This window comes from Sorex araneus, chromosome 6 (genome assembly GCF_027595985.1).
Source record: "Sorex araneus isolate mSorAra2 chromosome 6, mSorAra2.pri, whole genome shotgun sequence".
NCBI classification, from domain to species: domain Eukaryota; kingdom Metazoa; phylum Chordata; class Mammalia; order Eulipotyphla; family Soricidae; genus Sorex; species Sorex araneus.
The window spans coordinates 13,819,468-13,826,200 of record NC_073307.1 but is presented as its reverse complement, the minus strand read 5'-3'; the positions used below and the strand labels follow the sequence as shown (position 1 = coordinate 13,826,200).

Here is a 6,733-nt window from a genome sequence, read left to right as displayed (position 1 = left end):
TCTTAGAAAACACACCTTGAGCATTTATTTAGAATGGCAGCAACTTCTGGGATTTCTCTTCAGTCGAGAAGAGAGGGCACGCAAGTGGGTGGGATGTGAGAACTCGCTGACGTTGGCTGAGAGCATTTCAGATGCTAGGCTTCCCTCAGATCCAAAATCTGCTTCCCCCTGAAATAAACTCTCGCCTGACAAACCGTGAAGCTTCAATCAAACCAAGTAAAGCCAGAAATCCAGGGTTGAAACAAGAATAGCTAATATTTATCGAATGTATCTATGTGCTAGATTCTGGCTCATGCACTTTCTATATAAGCAAGGAAAATATGTTTGTCTCTTTTTATTTATAGGAAAACTAAATAGCAGAAGTTACATAATTTCCATAAGAGCATGTTTATTAAGAACTGGATAGAGAATCTGAATATAAGCAGTTTGACTTAGGAGTGTTTGTATTTCTATACAAAAAACATTTAAGATCCTGGCAGTTAATGACTTACACAATAATATAAATACATAGCACTGTAGCACTATCTTCCCATTGTTCATCAATTTGCTCGTGGGCACCAGTAACATCTCCATTGTGGGACTTATTGTTACTGTTTTTGGCATATCGAATACACCATGGATAGCTTGCCAGGCTCTGCTGTGCAGGCGGGATACTCTTGGTAGCTTGCCAGGCTCTCCAGGAGGGACAGAGGAATCGAACCCAGGTCAGCTGTATGCAAGGCAAATGCCCTACCCGCTGTGCTATCACTCCAGCCCATAAATGTATACTACTCGTAAATAAAGGGAAAAGAGTAATTTCATGGAATTGTATGAATCAAAATAGTGTGCCATTCTTCTAGTAAGAACTGACTTTCTCAAGTCTTTGGCAATTATCAGTAACACTATCATCCCAAAAATAATGGTGTGGAGTACAATACAGTTACTTTTTTTTTAATTAGTGAATCACCTCAAGGTACAGTTACAGACTTATATCTTTACGTGCTTGTGTTTCAGTCATATAATGCTCGAGTACATGTCCTTCCACCAGTGCCCATTCTCCATCACCAATGATCGCAGTATCCCTCCCAACCCACCCCCCATCGTATCCCCCTTACCCCACCCCGCTTCTGTAGCAGGGCATTCCCTTTGGTTCTATCCTTTTGGGTGTTGTGGTTCGAAATAGAGGTATTGAGTGGCCATAATGTTTGATCCGTAGTCCACTTTCAGCACGCATCTCCTATCCCCAGGGGGTCCTCAAACCACACTTTACCCATTGTTCCATTCTCTTTCTGAGCAGCCTTTTCCTCCTGCATGTGAGGCCAACTTCCAAGCTGTGGAGCCAACCTCCTGGTACTTATCTCTACTACTCTTGGGTGTTAGTCTCCCATCCTGTTATTTTATATTCCACAGATGAGTGCAATTTTTCTATCTCTGTCTCTCTCTTTTTGACTCATTTCACTTAGCATGATACTTTCCATGTTGATCCATCTATATGCGAATTTCATGATTCCATCTTTCCTAACGGTTGCATAATATTCCATTGTGTAGATGTTCCAAAGTTTCTTTAACCAGTCATCTGTTCTCGGGTACTCAGGTTTTTTCCAAATTCTGGCTATTGTAAACAGTGCTGCAATGAACATTCGAGTGCAGATGTCATTTCGACTATACTATTTTCCCTCTCTGGGATATATTCCCAGGAGTGGTATTGCTGGCTCAAATGGGAACTCAATTTCTAATTTTTTGAGAAGTGTCCATACTGTTTTCCAAAAGGACTTAACCAGTCAGCATTCCCACCAGCAGTGTAGGAGAGTCCCTTTCTCCCCACATCCACACCAACAGCAGTTGCTTTTGTTCTTTTGGATGTGTGCCAGTCTCTGTGGTGTGAGGTGGTATTTCATAGTTGTTTTGATCTGCATCTCTCTGGTGATTAGTGATGAAGAGCATTTTTTCATGTGCTTTTTTACCATTAGTATTTCTTCCTTGAGAAAGTTTCTGTTCATTTCATTACCCCATTTTTTGCTGGGGTTGGATGTTTTCTTCTTGTAGCGTTCAACAAGTGCCTTATATACCCTTGTTATCAACCCATTATCAGATGGGTATTGGGTGAACATCCTTTCCCATTCTGTAGATTGTCTTTGTATTTTGGTCACTGTACCTTTTGTGGTGCAGAAGCTTCTTAGTTTAATATAGTCCCATTTGTTTACCTCTGTTTCCACTTGGTTAGTCGGTGGCATGTCATTTTTGAAGATACCGTTAGCTTCAACGTCAAGAGGGTTTTGCCAACCTTGTCTTCAATGTACCTGATGAATTCTGGTCTGATGGATTCTGGTCTGCTGTTGAGGTCTTTAATCCATTTTGATCTGATTTTTGTGCATGGTGTTAGGTCAAGGTCTAAACCCATTTTTTTGCATGTGGTTGTCCAGTTATGCCAGCACTATTTGTTAAAGAGGCTTTCTTTGTTCCACTTCACATTTCTTGCTCCCTTATCAAAGATTAGATGTTCATACATATGGGGTTGTGTGTAGGGATATTCCACCCTGTTCCATTGGTCTGCAGCTCTGCCTTTTTTCCAGTACCATGCTGTTTTAATTGTTATCGCTTTGTAGTAGAGTTTGAGGATGGGGAAGGTGATGTCTCCCATTGTCTTTTTCCCAAGAATTTCTTTAGCTATTGGTGGGCATTTTTTGTTCCATATTAATTTCATGAGTGTTTCATCCATTTATTTGAAGAATTTCATGGGTATGCTTATAGGGATTGTATTGAATCTGTATAGTGCTTTGGGGAGTATTGCCATTGTGACAATGTTAATTCTTCCTATCCATGAGCAGGGAACATGTTCCATTTCCTCGTGTCCTCTTTTATTTCACGGAGCAGTGTTTTGTAGTTTCCTTTGTAGAGATCCTTTACCTCCTTAGTTAGGCTGATTTCGAGGTACTTGATTTTCTGGGGCACGATTGTGAATGGGATTGTTTTTTCAGTCACTTTCCTCTGTCTCATTATTTGCGTATAGGAAGTCCATGGATTTCGGGGTATTGATTTTATAGCCTGTGACTTTACTGTGTAAGTCTATTGTTTCTAGGAGGTTTTAGGATTCTCTAGGTATAGTATCATATCATCTGTGAATAGTGAGAGCTTGATTTCTTCCTTTCCTACCTGGATGCCCTTAATGTCTTTCTTGTGCGTAACTGCTATTGCAAATACTTCCAATACCATGTTGAACAGAAGTGGTGATAGTGAGCATCCTTGTCTTGTCCCTGATCTTAGAGGGAAGGATAATGCTTGTCATGGGTTTGTGGTAGATGGCTTTAACTATCTTGAGGAAAGTTCCTTCAAAACCCATTTTGGTGAGAGTTTTCATCATAAGTGGGTGTTGGATCTTGCCAAATGCTTTCTCTGCATCTATTGATATGATCATATGGTTTTTATCTTTGCTTTTGTTGATATGATGGATTATGTTGATTGCTTTCCAAATGTTAAACCACCCTTGCATCCCCGGGATGAATCCCACTTGGTCCTGGTGTATGATCTTTTTGATGAGTCCTTGGATTCTATTTGCTAATATTTTGTTGAGGATCTTCGCATCCATGTTCATCAAGGATATTGGTCTGTGGTTTTCCTTGTTAGTGCTGTCTTTGTTTGATTTTGGTAGTAGGGAGATAGTTGCCCCATAGAAACTGTGTGGGAGAGCTTCTGTTTCTTCAATTTCCTGGAAAAACTTGAAGAGAACTGGAAGAAGGTCCTCTTTAAATGTTTGAAAGAATTTGCTAGTGAGTCCATCTGGGCCTAGGCTGGTCGGTCTGGAAGGGTGATGGAGGTTATGAGATTATACATCTCAAGAGGGTGGAGCTGGACTTGAAAACTTTATGAAGCACTCTAGGTCAATATTCAACTTGGTTGTATTGTGTTTATTTATAAATAACACTAAAACTTCTTTCCTCTAGGTTATAAAGGACCCATTTTGTTTCTGTTATTACAAATTATGTTTTATAATGTACAATAAATGGATGCTTGCTGGAATCAAGCAATAGTACAGCAGGTAAGAAACTTGCAGTGGTCAGACTGGGTTCAATCCCTGGCTCCCCAGAGGGTCTCCCTATCCCCTCCAGGTAATTTCTGAGAGCAGAGCCAGGAGTGAGCCCTGAGCACTGCTGGGTGTGGCCAATAAATGAATAAATACAAAAATAGATGGACAGTTAGTGGAAAATTGTAAACAAGATAAACTGAAATGAAGAAAGTTACCCATAGAGGACTAAACAGAGAGTACAGAAGCTAAGAAACTTGCCTTGCATGCAGGCAATTCTAGTTCAGTTCCTGGTGTTACATATGGTCCTCTAAGCAATGTCAAGATGATCTTGGAGGACAGAGCCAGGAGTCAGCTCTGAGCACCACAGGATATGCTCCCCGCTAAAGGTTTCCTAGCTTGGAATTAGCCGCAAGTGTGTGGAGGGTAGAGGGTAGGTAAGATAGAGAAGAGACCTCTATGACAATAATAGCTGGGAATGATCCCGCTGAACAAGAACTAAGGGTTTAAAGCAGGTAAGGGGTATTCTGGATGAACTTTCAGTATCAATATTGCAAACCATGGTCCCCAGAAGAAAAGAGAGAGAGAGAGGGAGAGAGAGAGTAGTGAGATAGAGAGGGGAGAGAGAGAGAGAGAGAGAGAGAGAGAGAGAGAGAGAGAGAGAGAGAGAGAGAGAGAAAAGGAAAGGAAAGGAATAGGAAAACGCCTGTCATAAAGGCAGGGAGGGGATGGGGGTTGGGGGGTGATGGGAGGGAACCTGGGAACACTGGTGCCGGGAAATGTACACTGGTGGAGGGATGGATGTTAGAATACTGTATGACTGAAATCCAATCATGAACAGCTTTGTTAAAATAATAATAATAAAATTTAATTTAATTTAAAAAATAGCAATAGCATTTGACTTGCACACGGCCAACCCGGGTCCAATTCCTTTGTCCCTCTAGGAGAGCCTGGCAAGCTACCGAGAGTATCTGGCCCGCATAGCAGAGCCTGGAAAGCTACCCGTGGCATATTCAATATGCCAAAAACAGGAACAAAAAATTTCACAATGGAGACAATGGTGCCCGCTCGAGCAAATCGACGAACAACGGGACACAGTGCTACAGTGCAATAAAGGTTGCCCAGCAACATGCAACATTTTGTTTAGCACCCCTCCAGCTGATCTGTTGCTTTGATAAGCTTTGCAAACATTTAAATTAAGTGCAACTGGATATAAAATAAATACACAAATCTTAAGGTCACACCATAAAGAATCTTTACAAATGAATATACATAGCTATCACTCAGACCAAGATAGAAAATGTTACCCCAAAATCTCCCTTCTGCTCTCTCCCAGTGAGGACCCCACAGAGTGGTGACGGCTCTGACTACAATGACCGGAGTCTCCTCTGGCTTGCTTTAAATGTCACAGGCATGGAGTTGTGTATGATTCGGGGTGTCTGTCATGTTTTGCCCAACAAAATATCAGAGCTCCATCTCCACTGTGTTTGACAGAAATCTATTGTTTGTCATCACCCTTCTGTTGGGTATGCATGCACAGTACCCTCAGCCACTCTGCTGTTCCAGGTACTCTGGTGGTTCTTGCTTAGGACTCTTACAATTAATGGTGCCAGAAATGTTTGTATCTTTTGTTGAAGATTTACATTTCTGTTAGATTATATCCTGGAGGTAAACTAGATCCCAACCTGTATGTTCAGCTTCAGTAGTTAGAACAGGTTGTCCAAAGATGGAGTACTAATTTACACTCCTTCTGGCACTGTAAGGAATTCAGTTATTACGAGGCTAATGAACAAACTGAACTGAGGTTAAGCTCTGATTGTCACTATACCTCCCTAGAACAAACTTTGATGACCAGGACTAATTAAGTAAAATCATAGTGGACAGATAGATGTGAAGCATGCGGCTTAATAAGAAAGAAAATAAGGAAGAGGGGAAAAGGGAATGGAAAGGAAGGGGAAAGAAAAGAGAAAGAAAAGGAAGAAGAGAGAGGAGAGGAGCGGAAAGGAAGAAGGAGGACGAGAAAAGGAGGGAGGAGGAGAGGAGAGGGAAAAGGAGGGGAAAAGAGAAGAGAAGGAAAAGAATAAATTTATTCTTCATCACCACCAAAATTTTAGGGTTTCTTCTATTTCTGTTTGGTTTTAGTTGTAGTAGGTGTGTAGAGTTATCTCCTAGTTTTTTTGTGTTTTTGTTTCATTTTTCTGATTCCTAATAACTTTGGCCCTTTTTCATATGCTTATTGGCCTTTTATTCAATTTTTAAAATCTAGTTATTGACTTGTAGACATTTTATAATGCCCCTCCAGTCTCCATAGTTTGTCTTTTCACATTGTGAATGGTATCTTGGTGAATAAAAGCTCAAAATTAAGATAAAAATTCAACTTAATCATTTCCATTAAGGCTAACATGTTCTGTGCAAGATTTTTAATAAAAATATCTTGTGTAAGATATTTAAATAAAACATATTTTGTAAGATATTTAATGGAACAAGATTCACCATATATACTTCGATATTTGCTTCTCAAAACTTTGTGGTTTCACACTTCAGGTTTAGATTCATAATGCATCTGAAATTCTTTATTTTTGAGCATAGGGTGTGCTTTGTATAAGACTCTATATCCAATTAGTGGAACATCATTTACTGGTGCAATTAATTTCTTCTTGTAATATTCCAATTTTGTAATTGGACTGGAGTGACAGCACAGTGGGTGAGGTGTTTGCCTTGCACATGGCCGAC

General features: G+C 40.3%; 1 non-coding gene across 1 annotated transcript; it reads left to right on the top strand.

Annotated features, from left to right (window-relative positions):
* Window positions 1–5,775: 5,775 nt before the first annotated feature.
* On the top strand, window positions 5,776–5,901 carry LOC129406321 (small Cajal body-specific RNA 8). Its single transcript, XR_008630929.1, has one exon. It is a non-coding gene; the product is annotated as a small Cajal body-specific RNA 8 (non-coding RNA).
* The last annotated feature ends 832 nt before the right edge of the window (window positions 5,902–6,733 follow it).